This window comes from Oncorhynchus tshawytscha, linkage group LG32 (genome assembly GCF_018296145.1).
Source record: "Oncorhynchus tshawytscha isolate Ot180627B linkage group LG32, Otsh_v2.0, whole genome shotgun sequence".
NCBI classification, from domain to species: Eukaryota; Metazoa; Chordata; class Actinopteri; order Salmoniformes; family Salmonidae; genus Oncorhynchus; species Oncorhynchus tshawytscha.
This window is the reverse complement of record NC_056460.1, coordinates 34373-52810: the sequence shown is the minus strand read 5'-3', so window position 1 is coordinate 52810 and position 18438 is coordinate 34373. Positions and strand designations below refer to the sequence as shown.

Here is an 18438-nt window from a genome sequence, read left to right as displayed (position 1 = left end):
ATGTTATGAATGGCAATTCGTACAATATGTTATGAATGGCAATTCGTACAATATGTTACTAATTGCAATTTTTACAATATGTTACGAATTTGCTAAAGTTATAGGCTCACGAATTCCAATTTGTTGCGGCTAACATTAGCTAGGCTAGGAGTTAGGGGTTACGGTTAGGGTTAATCCTATCCTTTTTTGCTCATGCAAAAAATCAGATATCTCTACCTTAAACAGAAGGATTTTGGTGGCGATTTTTTAAATTATGCTAATTAGATTTCTGCAGGGGCACGGACATCGACTGTAGGGGATTAAAGGGTTTTAAGGTTAGGGTAAGCTAACATGCTAAGTAGTTGAAAAGCTAATTAGCTAACATGCTAAAGTTGTCCTTGATTAGATTTGAACATGCAACCTTTGGGTTGCTAGATGTTCACGTTATATACGCCTACTCATCCATCTCGACCAACCACCCTACCTTTGGTTTTGCCTTAAGTAACCTTCTGTCTTATGTAAACATTCCAAACTATTTGAGTGTCCCGGATTTACATTTACTATGTTACGTCTAGTCTATGAAACTAGACTGCATCCACCCCCTCACTCTGAGCAATAGCAGAAATTGCAACAGCGTGGATACTAGCTTGGCAAATCACCATGGAGTGCTATACACCCAGCAACCTTTGTGCTATCTAACAGTTTGCTGTTGTGTGGCCCGGCTCAGTCCGAAGCTATCGTTTACCATCTACTCTTCACAATGTCTGTCATGTAAAGCTGTCTGGACAAGAGGGGAATGAAGGCCATACCTTCCTGATATAGCAACCGTCTGGCATCACTCACCATGACAGTGCTGCGAGTTTCTAAACTAGTGTTAAGCTGAGGGTATGCATGTGTAATGATGGGGCGGTCGGAAGCAGGTGAAACGTTTTTATAAAACAACGACACTAACATAAGGCAGTACGCCGATACACAAGAACAATACCAGCTGGTGAGTGAACATGGGAGAGTGACATATAAAGGGGAGAAAATGATGAAGTGATGGAGTCCAGGTGTGAAATGATGAAGGTAATGGAGTCCAGATGTGAATCCTAATGATCATAATGATGATAATGATTCACAGGTGCACGTAATGAGGAGTGCCAGGTGTGCGTAATGATGAATCCCAGGACCGGTGGTTAGTACTCTGGCGACGTCGTATGCCGGAGGGGAGGAGCAGGAGCAGATGTGACAGCATGTTTAAAATCCACATGGCAATCACAAAACAAATGATTTACTTTGCAAGCAGGACATTCTACTAGAGCATACAATATGTACACATTTTCAATGTATTAAGCTACCAGACAATCCTTGTTACATCACATCACACCTCCCCTTCCCAAACACACACACACAACAAATCTGATGTTGTGTCTCCACACACCCACACAGACGCTGCTCTACACCTTGCATTGCATATTGGTGCTATGGATACAGATTGCATCTATTGTTAAGCCCCCCTTCACTACCTCTGTTTAATGCGACAGTAGAGACATCATGCCACTCAGTCTTTGTGCATTCAAACATGTATGCTATCCATGGCATGTAGTTTGCAGCTGACCATATTACTGTATGACTTGCTTTTTGTAATGCATCACTAGCATATCAGGCAATTATATTTTGGGAGGGTCTCCTACTAACTGGACACACATGCATGGAATGTGTGTTAGCGCAAGTGCTTGCTTCAGCAGTGCTACAGCTTTTAAGGATGACACACATAGAACAAGGCCCTACAGAAGGCACTCATTTATATTCTACTGCATATGTGCTGCAAGAGATCAAATTGATCAGAGTAGGATTTGAAACTAGATTGTTTATAAATGGTGTAGATTTGTGCCAAAACAAGGCACAATTTAAAAAATAATTTCAATCAAATTGATTGAAGTCCAAGTACACAAACCAATTCATGTGCAGAGTGAGACTAGTAGTCACAGTATTACTATTGTCATTCTTTGTGCATCATATGCCCATCATTACAACCATATATCCTAGTGTAGGTCTAGATCAAGGCAACAACACTTAACTAATGGAAATGCTGTATACTGTTAAAAGTCTCTTACACCAAGACAATGTGAGACTACAGTATGTACATTAAAACTGGGACTGAAACATCATGATGACGTACAGTAACAGAAATGTCTGCATCGCCCTCCATGTACTGTATCTCTGCCACTGGAGGGCGATGCTAGAGGACGGCTTTATGGACCTTGCAGGGTGTAGCTGTAGTTACCATCTAAAAGGTCAAGGCTGACACTGGACTTTTGGAAGCCCTCTCAATCGCAGGGTCAGGGAATAGCCACAGCAGAGTCCAGAGGTGGGACCAAGTCAATGTTTTACAAGTCACAAGTAAGTCTCAAGTCTTAGCACTCAAGTCAAGTTCCAGGTCAAAACAGGCAAGTCCGAGTCAAGTCTCAAGTCAAGACCGACAAGTCTCAAATCAAGTCTCAAGTCCTAAACAAGTCAAAATGTTCTCTTCACCAAATGTAAAACCATTTCATATTTTTAACAAGAGTAAGAGTATATTACATTTATGCAAATCATGAATGCTTTTAAAAATATAGGCTTGTATACAATCGCACAACCTTAACAACCTAACGTGTGTCAATGGTTTTAGGAACAGCAGTAACATCAGGCAGGATTAAGGCTACCGACTGCCTAGCCAGTTGAACCTCAATCTTGGGTGCAATGATCACATTCCCGCACTGACTGACTGTGTGGAGGCTCACTGATTTAACGTTACGTTAGCCTACATGCTACACTAGCAAAGTTAGAAACTATATAACTGTAGCCATGACTTACCGTTCTTTGTGCAACTTCAAATGTCGAACAAAGTTGGAAGTTATTGCGCCTCCGTCTGTAATTTTCTTCCCGCATGTTTTGCAGGGTGCAATACGTTTTTTGTTGATACAGCGTAGTCTTTATATCCGAAAATAATAATTTTGGGTATCATCTTTCCAAGGGCTCTGTCTGAATTCACCCGCCGACGTTCCTCTGCACTGCCACGCGCAAAGTCATGTGACTCGATTCCACACCTCTGCAGCAGACATCCCATGATGCTCTTTCGGTACCTTTCTGGTTTGGACACAAACACTGCTATTTTGTGAATTCCAGATGATGATATTGGGCTTTGGTTTACAGGAGGCTTTGGGAGTCCCCATAATACAATGTCTCACTCAGCCCTGAATCCTAATTTACTTTGACATCCACCTGTGTAACTCAAGTTTTTGAGTGCAAATCTTCTATTGACATTAATGTATGAAAGCATGTGCATCACAAGCTAGGATTATCAAGGAAGAGATCCAAGCCTTCCAATCAGATCTTTGTCAACTGCTTCCTTAGCTGACCATATCTCTTCAAATATTATTATATTTACAGTCAATGGCATACTATGCTAATCACTTTCTCAATTTAGCTTGTTGATGTATACCATGTCCAGAAAACACATATTTGAAAAATGGTACAAATTGCAGAAATGTTTTATTTTCATATGAGCTACATGAATGTTAGTAAAGTACGATCCATTCTTAAAAGGGTGATTTTTTTAAATAAATGGAACTCATCTGCAGAGTTTCTGCACAGTTACTACTGGCACATGCACCACTAAATAATACACCAACATTAATCATATCTAGTCATTTCACCAATTGATAGTGATATATACAAGGAAAGGATCAGGACACAGCCTATACCAGGGGTGGACAAACTTTTTGGCTCGAGGGCCACATTGGTAAAAAGGGTAAAAAATTAAATTTGTGGGACAGAAAAAGGTAAGTTATTTGAAAATATATAGGTCCATTATAATTTCTACATACTCTCTATCTAGTTTTAGAAGTTCAAGTGTGGCCTGGAGTCCCAAAATAATAATTCCCCCACCTCCAAAAACCTCTCTCAAATCTCCCATAGGCCAGACTGAATGGGTTTGCGGGCCTGTGGGCCATATTTGCTACAACTTGATTAGAGTCCACCTGTGGTAAATTCAATTGATTGGACATGATTTAGAAAGACACACAATTGTCTATATAAGTTCCCACCGTTGACAGTGCATGTCAGAGCAAATATCAAGCCATGAGGTCGAAGGAATTGTCCGTAAAGCTCCTAGACAGGATTGTGTCGAGGCACAGATCTGGGGAAGGGTACCAAAACATTTCTGCAGCATTGAAGGACCCCAAGAACACAGTGTCCTCCTTCATTCTTAAATGGAAAAAGTTTGGAATCACAAAGACTCTTCCTAGAGCTGGCCACCTGGCCAAACAGAGCAACCGGGGGAGAAGGGACTTGCTCAGGGAGGATACCAAGAACCCGATGGTCACTCGGACAGAGCTCCAGAGTGCCTTTGTGGAGATGGCAGAACCTTTGAGAAGGACAAACATCTCTACAGCACTCCACCAAATCAGGCCATTATGGTAGAGTGGCCAGACAGAAGCCACTCCTCAGTAAAAGGCACATAACAGCCTGCTTGGAGTTTGTCAAAAGGCACCTAAAGGACTCGCAGACCATGAGAAACAAGATTCTCTGGTCTGATGAAACCAAGATTGAACTCTTTGGCCTGAATGCCAAGCGTCACATCTGGAGGAAACCAGGCACCGCTCATCCCCTGGCCAATACCATCCCTACGGTGAAGCATGGTGTTTTTTTAGCGGCAGGGACTGGGAGACAAGTCAGGATCCAGGGGAAAGATGAACGGAGCAAAGTACAAAGATATCTTTGATGAAAACCTGCTCCAGAGTGCTCAGGACCTCAGACTGGGGCAATGGTTCACCTTTCAACAGGACAACAACCCTAAGCACACAGCCAAGACAATGCAGGGGTGGCTTTGGGACAAGTTTCTGAATGTCCTTGAGTGGCTCAGCCAGAGCCCGGACTTGATCAAACATCTCTGGAGAGACCGGAAAATAGCTGTGCAGTAATGCTCCATATCCAACCTTACAGAGCTTGAGAGGATCTGCAGAGAAGAATGTGAGAAACTCCCCAAATACAGGTGTAGCTTTATCCCCAAGAAGACTTGAAGCTGTAATTGCTGTCAAAGGTGCTTCTTGGCTATAACTTAACAAAATGTGGAAAAAGTGAAGGTGTCTGAATACTTTTTGAATAAACTGTATCTCACTAACGAAAACATTTAATGGGTTGTGCTTTATTTTATTGTTGACTTGTTATTAATATTTACATACAAATTAACTGTTCAAATGGTAATTATCTAATAATGGCCAAATTATTACTTTTCAGTTCATGTGATGTAAATACTAGCTGAAATTCAACTGCCAAATAAAGTATTAGCCACAAAGGTAAATTTCCCATTAAATGAAAAGAAAAACAAAGATCAAATATTTACTTAAAAAAAGAAAACACTCCTGGGTGTAACCAATGATATCTTTATCAGCCACTGGAAAGAAACAAGATTTACCATGCCTATAGGAGTAGAGAACCACTGGGATCAGATAGTGGTGTGGGAAGAGACCAGGGAGGGAGCATCATCACCTCCTTCCTCTGGGTTGTATTATTGGCCGGAGGAGGTGATAGACCTCTCTCTGGAATGTGGCTAAGGCTAAGGCCAGAAACAAATGGCTGATAACGTTGGTTTGTTATCAATACTTTGATTAGGTGATAAGGATACATTGTCACAAATTACACACAAATGACATAATCTGGTCCCAAACTGGATTGTGGTTCCAAACTACAGTCATGGCCAAAGGTTTTGAGAATGACAAATATTAATTTTCACAAAGAGTCAATTTACAGAGGTCTTGCTGCCTCAGTTTGTATGATGGCAATTTGCAGAATGTTATGCATTTCAGCCCTGCCACAAAAGGACCAGCTGACATCATGTCAGTGATTCTCTCATTAGCACAGGTGTGAGTGTTGACGAGGACAAGGATGGAGATCACTCTGTCATGCTGATTGAGTTCGAATAACAGACTGGAAGCTTCAAAAGGAATCATTGTTCTTCCTCTGTCAACCATGGTTACCTGCAAGGAAATACGTGCTGTCATCATTGCTTTGCACAAAAAGGGCTTCACAGGCAAGGATATTGCTGCCAGTAAGATTGCACCTAAATCAACCATTTATCGGATCATCAAGAACTTCAAGGAGAGCGGTTCAATTGTTGTGAAGGCGGCTTCAGGGCGCCCAAGAAAGTCCAGCAAGCGCCAGGACCGTCTCCTAAAGTTGATTCAGCTGCGGGATCGGGGGGCACCACCAGAACAGAGCTTGCTCAGGAATGGCAGCAGGCAGGTGTGAGTGCATCTGCACGCACAGTGAGGCAAAGACTTTTGGAGGATGGCCTGGCGTCAAGAAGGGCAGCAAAGAAGCCACTTCTCTCCAGGAAAAACATCAAGAACAGACTGATATTCTGCAAAAGGTACAGGGATTGGACTGCTGAGGACTGGGGTAAAGTAATTTTCACTGATGAATCATCTTTCCGATTGTTTGGGGCATCCGGAAAAAAGCTTGTCCGGAGAAGACAAGGTGAGCGCTACCATCAGTCCTGTGTCATGCCAACAGTAAAGCATCCTGAGACCATTCATGTGTGGGTTTGCTTCTCAGCCAAGGGAGTGGGCTCACTCACAATTTTGCCTAAGAACACAGCCATGAATAAAGAATGGTACCAACACATCCTATGAGAGCAACTTCTCCCAACCACCCAGAACAATGCCTTTTCCAGCATGATGGAGCACCTTGCCATAAGGCAAAAGTGATAAGTAAGTGGCAAGGGGAACAAAACATCGATATTTTGGGTCCATGGCCAGGAAACTTCCCAGACCTTAATCCCATTGAGAACTTGTGGTCAATCCTCAAGAGGCCGGCGGACAAACAAAAACCCACAAATTCTGACAAACTCCAAGCATTGATTATGCAAGAATGGGCTGCCATCAGTCAGGATGTGGCCCAGAAGTTAATTGACAGAGGTTAATTACAGAGGTCTTGAAAAAGAAGGGTCAACACTGCAAATATTGACTCTTTGTATCAACTTCATGTAATTGTCAATAAAAGCCTTTGACACATATGAAATGCTTGTAATTATACTTCAGTATTCCATAGTAACATCTGACAAACAATATCTAAAGACACTGAAGTAGCTAACTTTGTGGAAATTAATATTTGTGTCATTCTCAAAACTTTTGGCCACGACTGTAGATTTGATCAACTCTGTGGCCTTGTGGTTAGAGCAGCGTTTCCCAAACTCGGTCCTCGTGACCCAAAGGGGTGCACGTTTTGTTTTTTTGCCCTAACACTACACAGCTGATACAAATGATCAAAGCTTGATGATTAGTTGATTATTTGAATCAACTGTGTAGTGCTAGGGGGAAGGGAAAAAAAGTGCACCTTTTTTGGGATCTTGAGGACTGAATTTGGGAAACCCTGGGTTAGATGGTCCGCATCAACATTGTTTGGGAGTTCAATCCCTGGTCGAGTCATACCAAAGACTAAACATGGGACCTAATGCCTTTCTGCTTGTCACTCAGCATTAGAGGGATAGTTTGTGATTTTGGCAATGAGGTGTATGTATCTGAGTGCAGTTGGATAGAAGTTGCTAACTAGCATAGTACAATGACTCGAAAAGTCTACAGGAACAGCTAGCAAACTATCTCTAACTTCTTTCATACTGGACGCAGATACATAAAAACGGTATCCACAAGTTCATCCGACTCTGGGGAAGATGATAAGATTTTGTGTGTGAACTATCCCTTTAAGGAGATGGATTGGGGCTAAGGCCCTGCGACAGACTAGCATCCTGTCCAGCAGTTGTACTTGTACATCAAGCTGCCTCATGCTGCAGAAACAGGAGGAAAGTGAGGATACCATGCATTTCATTAAACTTTTGTGTGTCTTCCTCCAAATATTCTTGTTTGCATGTCTTCATTAAAATCTTCCAACAAATATCTAAGGGACTTGAACAAATACATGAAAAACGAGTTAAGTATCTATCTATCCGTTAGAACAACCTCATTTAAAGTTCTGACCTACATTTAAAAAAATCCAACTAGCCGGCAGTCGTTTCCGTTGTCCGTCAACCCCCATAGAAAAACAATAAAGGTAAATATGTATTTGGAGGGTAGACCATTTCAATCTGAACGCGGCCCATGACAACTTTATGCAACAAGTGGAATTAAGCGTCTAAGTTCTATAAGTGACTACCTGTTTGTAGGGCTATATATGTTTATGTAACCAGCCAGATCCTCACGAGCATGCCTGTTTGTCTGACGTCTTCCCAAGAAAAACAGATTAATAACTTGCGATCCAAACATTCCCGCTAACAAGGCTGTGTGTATGTATCATGTTTTTAAACAACTGAAAAGCGGTTTGACCTGGGGCAGATACCTCACTACGGGGATAGAAGACACGCTTGAGTCAAGCCTGAAAAAAAGCCATAAACTGGCAATCCCCAATCCCACTGGTTTCTCCTGTAGACATAAATACATACACTACCGTTCAAAAGTTTGGGGTTACTTAGAAATTTCCTTGTTTTTAAAAGAAATGCAAAAAATGTTGTCCATTAAAATAACCCCAATTTGATCAGAAATACAGTGTAAACATTGTTAATGTTGTAAATGACTATTTTAGCTGGAAATGGCTGATTTTTTTATGGAATATCTACATAGGCGTACAGAGGCCCATTATCAGCAACCATCACTCCTGTGTTCCAATGGCACATTGTGTTAGCTAATCCAAGTTTATCATTTTAAAAGGCTAATTGATCATTAAAAAAAACTTTTGCAATTATGTTAGCACAGCTGAAAACTGTTGTCTGCTTCAAGAAGCAATAAACCTGGCCTTCTTTAGACTAGCTGAGTTTCTGGAGCATCAGCATTTGCGGATTCGATTACAGGCTCAAAATGGCCAGAAAAAAAGACCTTTCTTCTGAAACTCATCAGTCTATTCTTGTTCTGAGAAATGAAGGCTATTCCATGCGAGAAATTGCCAAGAAACTGAAGATCTCATACAACGCTATGTACTACTCCCTTCACAGAACAGTGTGAACTGGCTCTAGAATAGAAAGAGGAGAGTGAGGCCCCGGTGCACAACTGAGCAAGAGGACTAGTACATTAGTGTCTAGTTTGAGAAACAGACGCCTCACAAGTCCTCAACTGTCCAGTTTCTGTGTTCTTTTGCCCATCTTAATCTTTTATTTTTATTGGCCAGTCTGAGATATGTATTTGTCTTTGCAACTCTGTCTAGAAGGTCAATTAAACTTTTAAAATTATAAAATTGGATTAGCTAACACAATGTGCGATTGGAGCACAGGAGTGATGGTTGCTGATAATGGGCCTCTGTACACCTCTGTAGATATTCCATAAAAATCTACCAACTGTTTCCAGCTACAATAGTAATTTACAACATTAACAATGTCTACAATGTATTTCTGATCAATTTGATGTTATTTTAATTGTCAGTCGGTTCCTCTCCTTGTTCGGGCGGCGTTCGGCGGTCGATGTCACCAGTCTTCTAGCCATCGCCGATCCACCTTTCATTTTCCATTTTGTTTTGTCTTGTTTTCCCACACACCTGGTTTACATTTCCCTCATTACTTGTCATGTATTTAACCCTCTGTTCCCCCCATGTCTGTGTGTGTAATTGTTTATTGTCAGGTTGGCACGCTTCCGGCTGGTTTGCGCCGGGTTTTGTTTTATGCCCGTGCTTTGTGGCAGCCGGTACTTTGTATGTGGTTGTGGTACTTTGTGCTGCCTCACTTGTTCTTTGGGCATTTGTTTTTGTGATGGAATTGCGTTCTGTTACAATGATTGCCTCAGTAAAGTGCTTTGTCCCAGCTACACCCACCGTTGACATTAATGGACAAACATAGCTTTTCTTTCAAAAACAAGGACATTTCTAAGTGACCCCAAACTTTTGAACGGTAGTGTACATCAATTCACTTTCTAAAAACCTGTTTTCGCTTTGTCATTATGAGCTATTGTGTGTTGATAACAAAATAATGTGGTCTGAATACTTTCCGAATGCACTGCATCTCCTCTGAATTTCACTAGCATACTTTCAAAACACTGCTCTGAAGGTCTGGTTGTCATTATACTCTCTCTCTCACTCTTATCAGATACTTACGAATCTAGGCCTCATACCCCATTTCTGCCATCTTAAAGCCCCTATAACTACTACTTACCCATTGCTCTTGCTGTCCCTCTTTTGCCATAGTACAATTGTGTGTGTGTGAGGCACTTCAAGGAATCAGGGATTATCTATTCAGCACATTAATCATATGCTAAATGGGGCACACCATTTCAAGAAGTAGATACAATTAATATCTGCAGTGGCTGGTATTGAAATTGTTTGAGAGAGTAAAGGGAGCCAAGATGGATGCTGTCCTTCAGCTGTGTAAGCAGCTACAAGCCACATGACATGGAAACTGGACCAGTGGAACTCCAGGTCACGATTTCCTGCTTTCGTGGACCAAGAGACATGGAAAATGGGGGAACACAAATGATGAGGTTCATGACATGGGAAATGCATCCTCTTAGAATTAGCTCATCTTTTCCAGAGACTCTTCAACAACGTTCCCCTCCAGGCAAGAGTGATAGACCATGGGTAGCTCTGGTCCAGGGCGCTAGTGCTTTAAGGATGTGCACTAACACCGTTGGACAAGAGCTAGACCACAGACAAAACAAACAAAGGACGGTATAATGTCATTACAGCTGTAGCACAAATGAAAGCACAAAAAGACACAATTTCCAAGAGACTAGCCCAGCTGCAAAACTCAATTTTTAATAACATGACAATCCATTGCAAATGAGCTAAAGTTGAACGAGAGTTAGACACATCATTAACTACTTGGTTCTGTGCGAGCACTGCTACCAAATGACATTGATTGATTATATTATAACCTTATGTATATTAATCATACAGCCAACATTTAAGACAACTTCTTACTGCAGGGTCAGTCAGTGAAATCTTGGTGTGCAGCCCAGCTGTGCACCCTTGGGCAGGACACTGGTTCTAAGCCAGCTGTGCAAACGGCTAATGTGTCAAAACAGTAAGTGATCTGAATAAAATACAACTGGGAGCCTGTATCAGAAATGCAAGAAAAGCTTGTCGCTGTGTAACTCATCACCAAAAACAATACGTAGTACTAATGCTTTTAAGGTGCTATAGGCCCCAACCGAGGTTAGGAAGGACAAAACATCAACCCAACACAGTCTTTACTGTGCTTCTACCTCACAGGACAGATATTGAATTAGGGCACTTAGGGGGAAATCATGGAAACAAATGTGTATCAAGTATCCAGGGGAGGAGAATTGGGAAAAAGTAAAACTATTATAGGCTACTGCTGCTGCGCATGGTTCTCGCCCACTCCCAAGGGCTCTTTGTCATTTCCGCTAGTTCTGTTTGGGCTTATATAACAGAGAGTACAGTATGCTATCAGTTATTTGGCTTCAGTTATGCCAAACATACCCCAGTCCAAACATTGGCGTATGTAATATTCTATTTTCCTTGATCTACTGTTGTTTCCTAAATACTCATAGTATCACTAAATGGATGAAAAGATGGAACTGAATAACACAATGAAAATGACTAAACTATTACTACCAATTTCAAAGGGGCTGACACTCTAGACCCAAACTGTTATAGACCTATATCCATCCTGCCCTGCCTTTCTAAAGTCTTTGAAAGCCAAGTTAATAAACAGATCACTGACCATTTCGAATCCCACCATACCTTCTCCGCTGTGCAATCCAGTTTCCGAGCTGGTCACAGGTGCACCTCAGCCACGCTCAAGGTACTAAACGATATCATAACCGCCATCGATAAAAGACAGTACTGTGCAGCCGCCTTCATCGACCTGGCCAAGGCTTTCGACTCTGTCAATCACCACATTCTTATCGGCAGACTCAACAGCCTTGGTTTCTCAAATGACTGCCTCACCTGGTTCACCAACTACTTCTCAGACAGAGTTCAGTGTGTCAAATCGGAGGGCCTGTTGTCCGGACCTCTGGCAGTCTCTATGGGGGTACCACAGGGTTAAATTCTCGGGCCGTCAATTTTCTCTGTATATATCAACGATGTTGCTCTTGCTGCGGGTGATACCCTGATCAACCTCTACGCAGACGACACCATTCTGTATACATCTGGCCCTTATTTGGACACTGTTAACTAACCTACAAACGAGCTTCAGTGCCATACAACACTCCTTCTGTGGCCTCCAACTGCTCTTAAACGCTAGTAAAACCAAATGCATGCTTTTGGGTTCGCTGCCCGCACCTGCCCGCCTGACTAGCATCACTACTCTGGACAGTTCTGACCTAGATTATGTGGACAACTACAAATACCTAGGTGTCTGGTTAGACTGTAAACTCTCCTTCCAGACTCACATTAAACATCTCCAATCCAAATGTAAATCTAGAATCGGCTTCCTATTTCGTAACAAAGCATCCTTCACTCATGTTGCCAAACATACCCTCGTAAAACTGACCATCCTACTGATCCTCAACTTCGGCGATGTCATTTACAAAACAGCCTCCAACACTCTACTCAACCAATTGGATGCAGGCTATCACAGTGCCATCCGTTTTGTCACCAAAGCCCCATATACCACCCACCACTGTGACCTGTATGCAGTAGTCGGTTGGCCCTCGCTACATATTCGTAGCCAGACCCACTGGCTCCAGGTCATCTATAAGTCTATGCTAGGTAAAGCTCCTCCTTATCTCAGCTCACTGTTCACAATAACAACACCCACCCGTAGCACACTTTCCAGCAGGTATATCTCACTGGTCTTCCCCATAGCCAACACCTCCTTTGGCCGCCTTTCCTTCCAGTTCTCTGCTGCAAATGACTGGAACTAATTGCAAAAATCACTCAAGCTGGAGACTAATATTTCCCTCACTAACTTTAAACATCAGCTAACCGATCGCTGCAGCTGTACATCTGTAAATATCCCACACAATCTACCTACCTCATCCCCATATTGTTATTTACTTTTCTGCTCTTTTGCACCTCAGTATTTCTACTTGCACATCATCTATCACTCCAGTGTTAATTTGCCAAACTGTAATTACTTCGCTACTATGGCCTATTTATTGCCTTACCTCCTCACGCCATTTGCACACACTGTATATAGACTTTCTTTTTTTCTATTTTGTAATTGACTGTACACTTGTTTATTCCATGTGTGTTGTGTTGTTTGTGTCACACTGCTTTGTTTTATCTTGGCCAGGTCGCAGTTCTAAATGAGAACTTGTTCTCAACTATCTTACCTGATTAAATTAAGGTGAAATAAAAATAAATTAAGTCTCAGTCTCAGTCTCTAGGCATTCTCAGACTTTGGTCCCTATAACAAGATAGTAAATTCCTTTTAGCCTAAAAGACACAGCTGTGGAAACTTGCTTGCAATGGTGGTCCTACTGAAGGGGAGATGGCCCAAGCATGTCCAAGTTGGCTGACCACTCCCAAAACAATGTACATACCATCACCCAAACCATTTTTTAAAAACATTTTAGTCAACACCCATATCCAGAGCGACTTACAGGAGCAATTATGCTCAAGGGCACTTCAGCCGATTTTTCAAATCTAGCCGGCACAGAGATTCAAACCAGCGATCTTTCGGTTACTGGCCCAATGCTCTTAACTGCTAGGCTACCAGCCACATGCGCGCACACGCATGATAACATGCGCACACACGCATGATAACATGCGCACACACGCATGATAACATGCGCACACACGCATGATAACAAGCGCACACACGCATGATAACATGCGCACACACGCATGATAACATGCGCACACATGCATGATAACATGCACACACATGCATGATAACATGCACACACACACAGCAAGGCTGTGTGGTCCTCACCTGTAACCCCAGTGGTCACAGCTGTTCCCCACCCTTCCACCCCCCTCTTTTACTGACCATCACCTGCCCTGATAGAAAACAGGATGCCACCCTCTCCACCACCTTTTTCACTATAACACATGCCATTGTGTCAATTTCAAATACCAGCCCCAAACACACCAGGTATCAGTTTATGTGATGGCATTCATTGTCTTTTTAATAATTGATTCTTAAGATGCCTCTCAGACCGGACTTATGAAATGTGAGATATCTATCTCAAACAAATAGAAGATTTTAAAAGCAGTTTGGAGTTAAAAGGTCCCGTGGATAAAATGGCTGGTTGCTTACAGTGGAAGGGGCATACAGTATCTGTGCAGTTTGAGCATGACTGTTTTATCAGTCATTTCACTGGATGAGCAGATAATGTAAGAAGAGTTTAGGGAAAATGGAACCTGAAGGTGAGAGAAATTCAATTCAAGGCAGAATTCTGAAAATAATCTCTCCTTAACACAACTGATTTATTTATTGTGAAACCATCAGGGCACATAAATAACTGTTCCAATGGTCCCTGAACAGATGATACTCATTGAAAGGGCTACCTTGATTTTAGCCCGGCACTTGCGGGGCGCAGGCACAGGACGCACTGTGCTGTGCAGACCCACGGGAGACACAGTGCGTAGGGCTGGTGCCATATAACACGGATCGAGGAGACGCACTGGAGACCAGATGCGCTGAGCCGGCTTCATCCCTCCTGGCTTGATGCCCACTCTAGCCCGGCCAATACGAGGAGCTGCGATGTAGCGCACCGGGCTATGTATGGCACTGGGGACACCGTGGGCTTAACCGCATTACATGGTGCCTGCCCAGTCACTCTCTCTCCACGGTAAGCACGGGGAGTTGGCTCAGGTCTCCTACCTGACTTTGCCAATCTCCCCGTGTGCCCGGTAAGCACGGGGAGTTGGCTCAGGTCTCCTACCTGACTTTGCCAATCTCCCCGTGTGCCCCCCCCCAATACATTTTTGGGGCTGCCTTGCTAGCCGTGTTCCCTCGTACCACTGGTTCACCTCTCCTGCTGCCGCCGCTCTCCTGGCTGCCTCCACCTGTTCCCATGGGAGGCGATCCCTTCCAGCCAGGACGTGGTACGTGTTCGGCATATTATTAAATATAACTGAACACTAAATACAAAGTAACAAAAAGGCACAACCGAAACAGCTCCGTCAGGTGCAAAACACAAATAAACAGAAAATAACTACCCACAACTCAAGGGCGAAAACAGGCTGCCTAAGTATGGTTCTCAATCAGAGACAACGATTGACAGCTGCCTCTGATTGGGAAACATACCAGGCCAAACACCTAGAAATACAAACATAGAATGCCCACCCCAACTCACGCCCTGACCAACCTAAAATAGAGCCATAAAAAGAGGAACTAAGGTCAGGACGTGACATGGTGTAACTGCACAGAGACTCAAATTGAGAAAAACAAAGGCAAAAACAACAACCTAAAGATACTGGAAAATACATGTATATCGGTTGTGGATATGCCAGGATATCATCATTTTGTAACTTTCAGTTCTTGAACACATAATTTGGAAACCAAATATGATGTAATATTTTGTCTGTGCATTTGTGCATATGTGTGATATTAGACAGATGGATAGGTTGTATGTGTGTGTGTGTGTGTGTGCTTGTGTCTTTCTGCATTCACACACTGTGAAGTTCTTCCCCATTGCAAAGGGACCCCGCCCTTTCAGACAAGGCTGAGAGGGGATGGCAGACACTAGGTCTGCATACAGCAAATGGTCTTAAGAAAAGCAATCAAGCAAAACCTAATAGCAAAATGCACCAGAGTGCCAAACTTTAAATGCCACTATGCCATAGAAAGCCTGATCAAAAACTCTTCCGTAGAACCATTAAAACCCCAAATAACTTGAAACAAACATATCACTCAAGCCTTGTGATTTAGAAAAAGTATTGATTCAGTAATATCATAGAATACCCACAGTGTAACTAAATTGCAGGTCTTAGAGTCATTAAAAATCCTTTAAATCCTACAACACCTTTAACTGTGCATGTGTTCCTTTGTTTTTCCCAATGGATATTTCACAACTTCAGTTCCCACTGTGGCTGACATAACTTTTGGTAGGTAGGATAGATAGGCCTACCAGGTAAGCTTAACATGCCACCACTGGAACGAGGAAGTTATTGACTTCATTCATTACACTGGTTGCTTGAAAAATAGATACTTGCAGTAACTTCGGCCTTCAGCTTCACTACCATAGAGCCGAGTATTTGGCTCAGCAGAATCACTTTGTTTTACTGACTCATCTCCCTCATTGCTCGCATTTTAAAATGTTGTTGGAGTCCTTCTGTGACTAGGACATTGAGGACTCAAATCGACCAGGTCGCATTAGTGCTGCAACGCTGGACTGGTTTGATGCTGAAGAAGCCCGCATGTAGCATCAACTGCAAAGATTTAGTCCACCAAATTAAAACTATATTGGAGACACAAACAACATGTTGATGAGATACATGTAAAGTATTTGGTCACTAGCACATACTAAAGAAAACCATGTAGGTGATGCTTCACGTCCTCCAAGTTATGTTTTGAGGAGGAGCCGAACACTTGCGTATTGCTAGTTACTATATCATCATCGCATCAAGCAATGACAGATTTTAGCTGCCAATGTAACATTAGCCAACAGCGGCCATTTCAACTACTGATACACTTCACCTAAAATGAGTAATGTTGTCTATATCAATAACCCAAAATCATCAATCGTTAACAACTACGCACCACGTAAAACAAGGACCCTAACATAGTGGAATTTTTGTTATTGTGCACAACCTAACTCACACATCCTGTTAATGCCACAGTTAGCCTGTCTAACTGTACAGAATAAACAAACCAGCTAATCCTTGCCCTCGCAGCATCACCATGAGCTACCTTTCGCGCAGCGCCACAGATCCGCACGACCATGCCTGTTTGCGTCCATTCTACTGTACCGTTATTCCACCCATAATGAAAGTCACAGAACACCATGCAAATTGATATCAGACAATATACAAATGAAATATTATCCAAATTGCGCATAATGTATAAGATAGGCCTTTAAATAAAGGCATTTCTGATATGAGCAGTAGGCCTACAACATCAACATGTCTAATGAATTTAATAGCATAGGCCTATAAAAAAAAACAAAGACCGACAAAACATAGTTTCAATCGTATGTCTATATACGTGATTCACGATTTCATATTTGCTTAATTTCACAATTTTCCATCACCTCACAGTAAATTTAGGTAACCTATTTGCTTTGTAGCCAGTCGGTGGAACGGAGATTGTCTAACCTCGGCCCTAATTACATTATAACTGGCAATGTGATGAGATAAACTCGTCTGTTTGAAACAACACATTTTTGACTTACCAATCAAATAATAAGGGACGAACTTCACCGCCTTCAGAGTCCGCAACGGGCAAACGAGAGGTTGGGCAACAAGAGCTGGGAATGACTGGGAGAATCCGCACTGCCGCCTCCAGTCCACCAAAAACTGTAATGCTGCACTGAATTTCGAAGGGGCGGGGACTATAGAGACTGAAGTAAACCTATCAGAGGCTACACTAAATAAAACAATCGGAATATTTGTTATAGATTATATTAAAAACATAAATTAAATATGACATAGTCTAGCCTACATCAACATACAGTTTAAATCGGAAGTTTACATAGTTTTATTTATTTATTTTTATTTATTTATTTTTATTTCACCTTTATTTAACCAGGTAGGCAAGTTGAGAACAAGTTCTCATTTACAATTGCGACCTGGCCAAGATAAAGCAAAGCAGTTCGACAGATACAACGACACAGAGTTACACATGGAGTAAAACAAACATACAGTCAATAATACAGTATAAACAAGTCTATATACGATGTGAGCAAATGAGGTGAGATAAGGGTGATGTTATGGTGACCAGCGAGCTGAGATAAGGGGGGACTTTACATAGCAGGGTCTTGTATATGACATGGAGCCAGTGGGTTTGGCGACGAGTATGAAGCAAGGGCCAGCCAACGAGAGCGTACAGGTCGCAATGGTGGGTTGTATATGGGGTTTGGTGACAAAACGGATTGCACTGTTGGAGGCTAAATGACATCGCCGAAGTCGAGGATTGGTAGGATGGTCCGTTTTACAAGGGTATGTTTGGCAGCATGAGTGAAGGATGCTTTGTTGCGAAATAGGAAGCCAATTCTATATTTAACTTTGGATTGGAGATGTTTGATGTGGGTCTGGAAGGAGCGTTTACAGTCTAACCAGACACCTAGGTATTTGTAGTTGTCCACGTATTCTAAGTCAGAGCCGTCCAGAGTAGTGATGTTGGACAGGCGGGCAGGTGCAGGCAGCGATCGGTTGAAGAGCATGCATTTAGTTTTACTTGTATTTAAGAGCAATTGGAGGCCACGGAAGGAGAGTTGTATGGCATTGAAGCTTGCCTGGAGGGTTGTTAACACAGTGTCCAAAGAAGGGCCAGAAGTATACAGAATGGTGTCGTCTGCGTAGAGGTGGATCAGAGACTCACCAGCAGCAAGAGCGACATCATTGATGTATACAGAGAAGAGAGTTGGTCCAAGAATTGAACCCTGT

At 42.4% G+C, this 18438-nt stretch overlaps 1 protein-coding gene across 2 annotated transcripts in view; it reads right to left on the bottom strand.

Moving 5' to 3' along the window:
• LOC112247802 (spectrin beta chain, non-erythrocytic 1) overlaps positions 1-17309 on the bottom strand; it is a 112180-nt gene extending 94871 nt beyond the window's left edge. For both annotated transcript variants that reach the window (XM_024416630.2, XM_024416628.2), the window contains exon 1: positions 17226-17309. The gene's annotated coding sequence lies outside the window, so the exon portion shown is untranslated. The remainder of the gene's footprint in view (positions 1-17225) is intronic.
• Positions 17310-18438: the final 1129 nt, after the last annotated feature.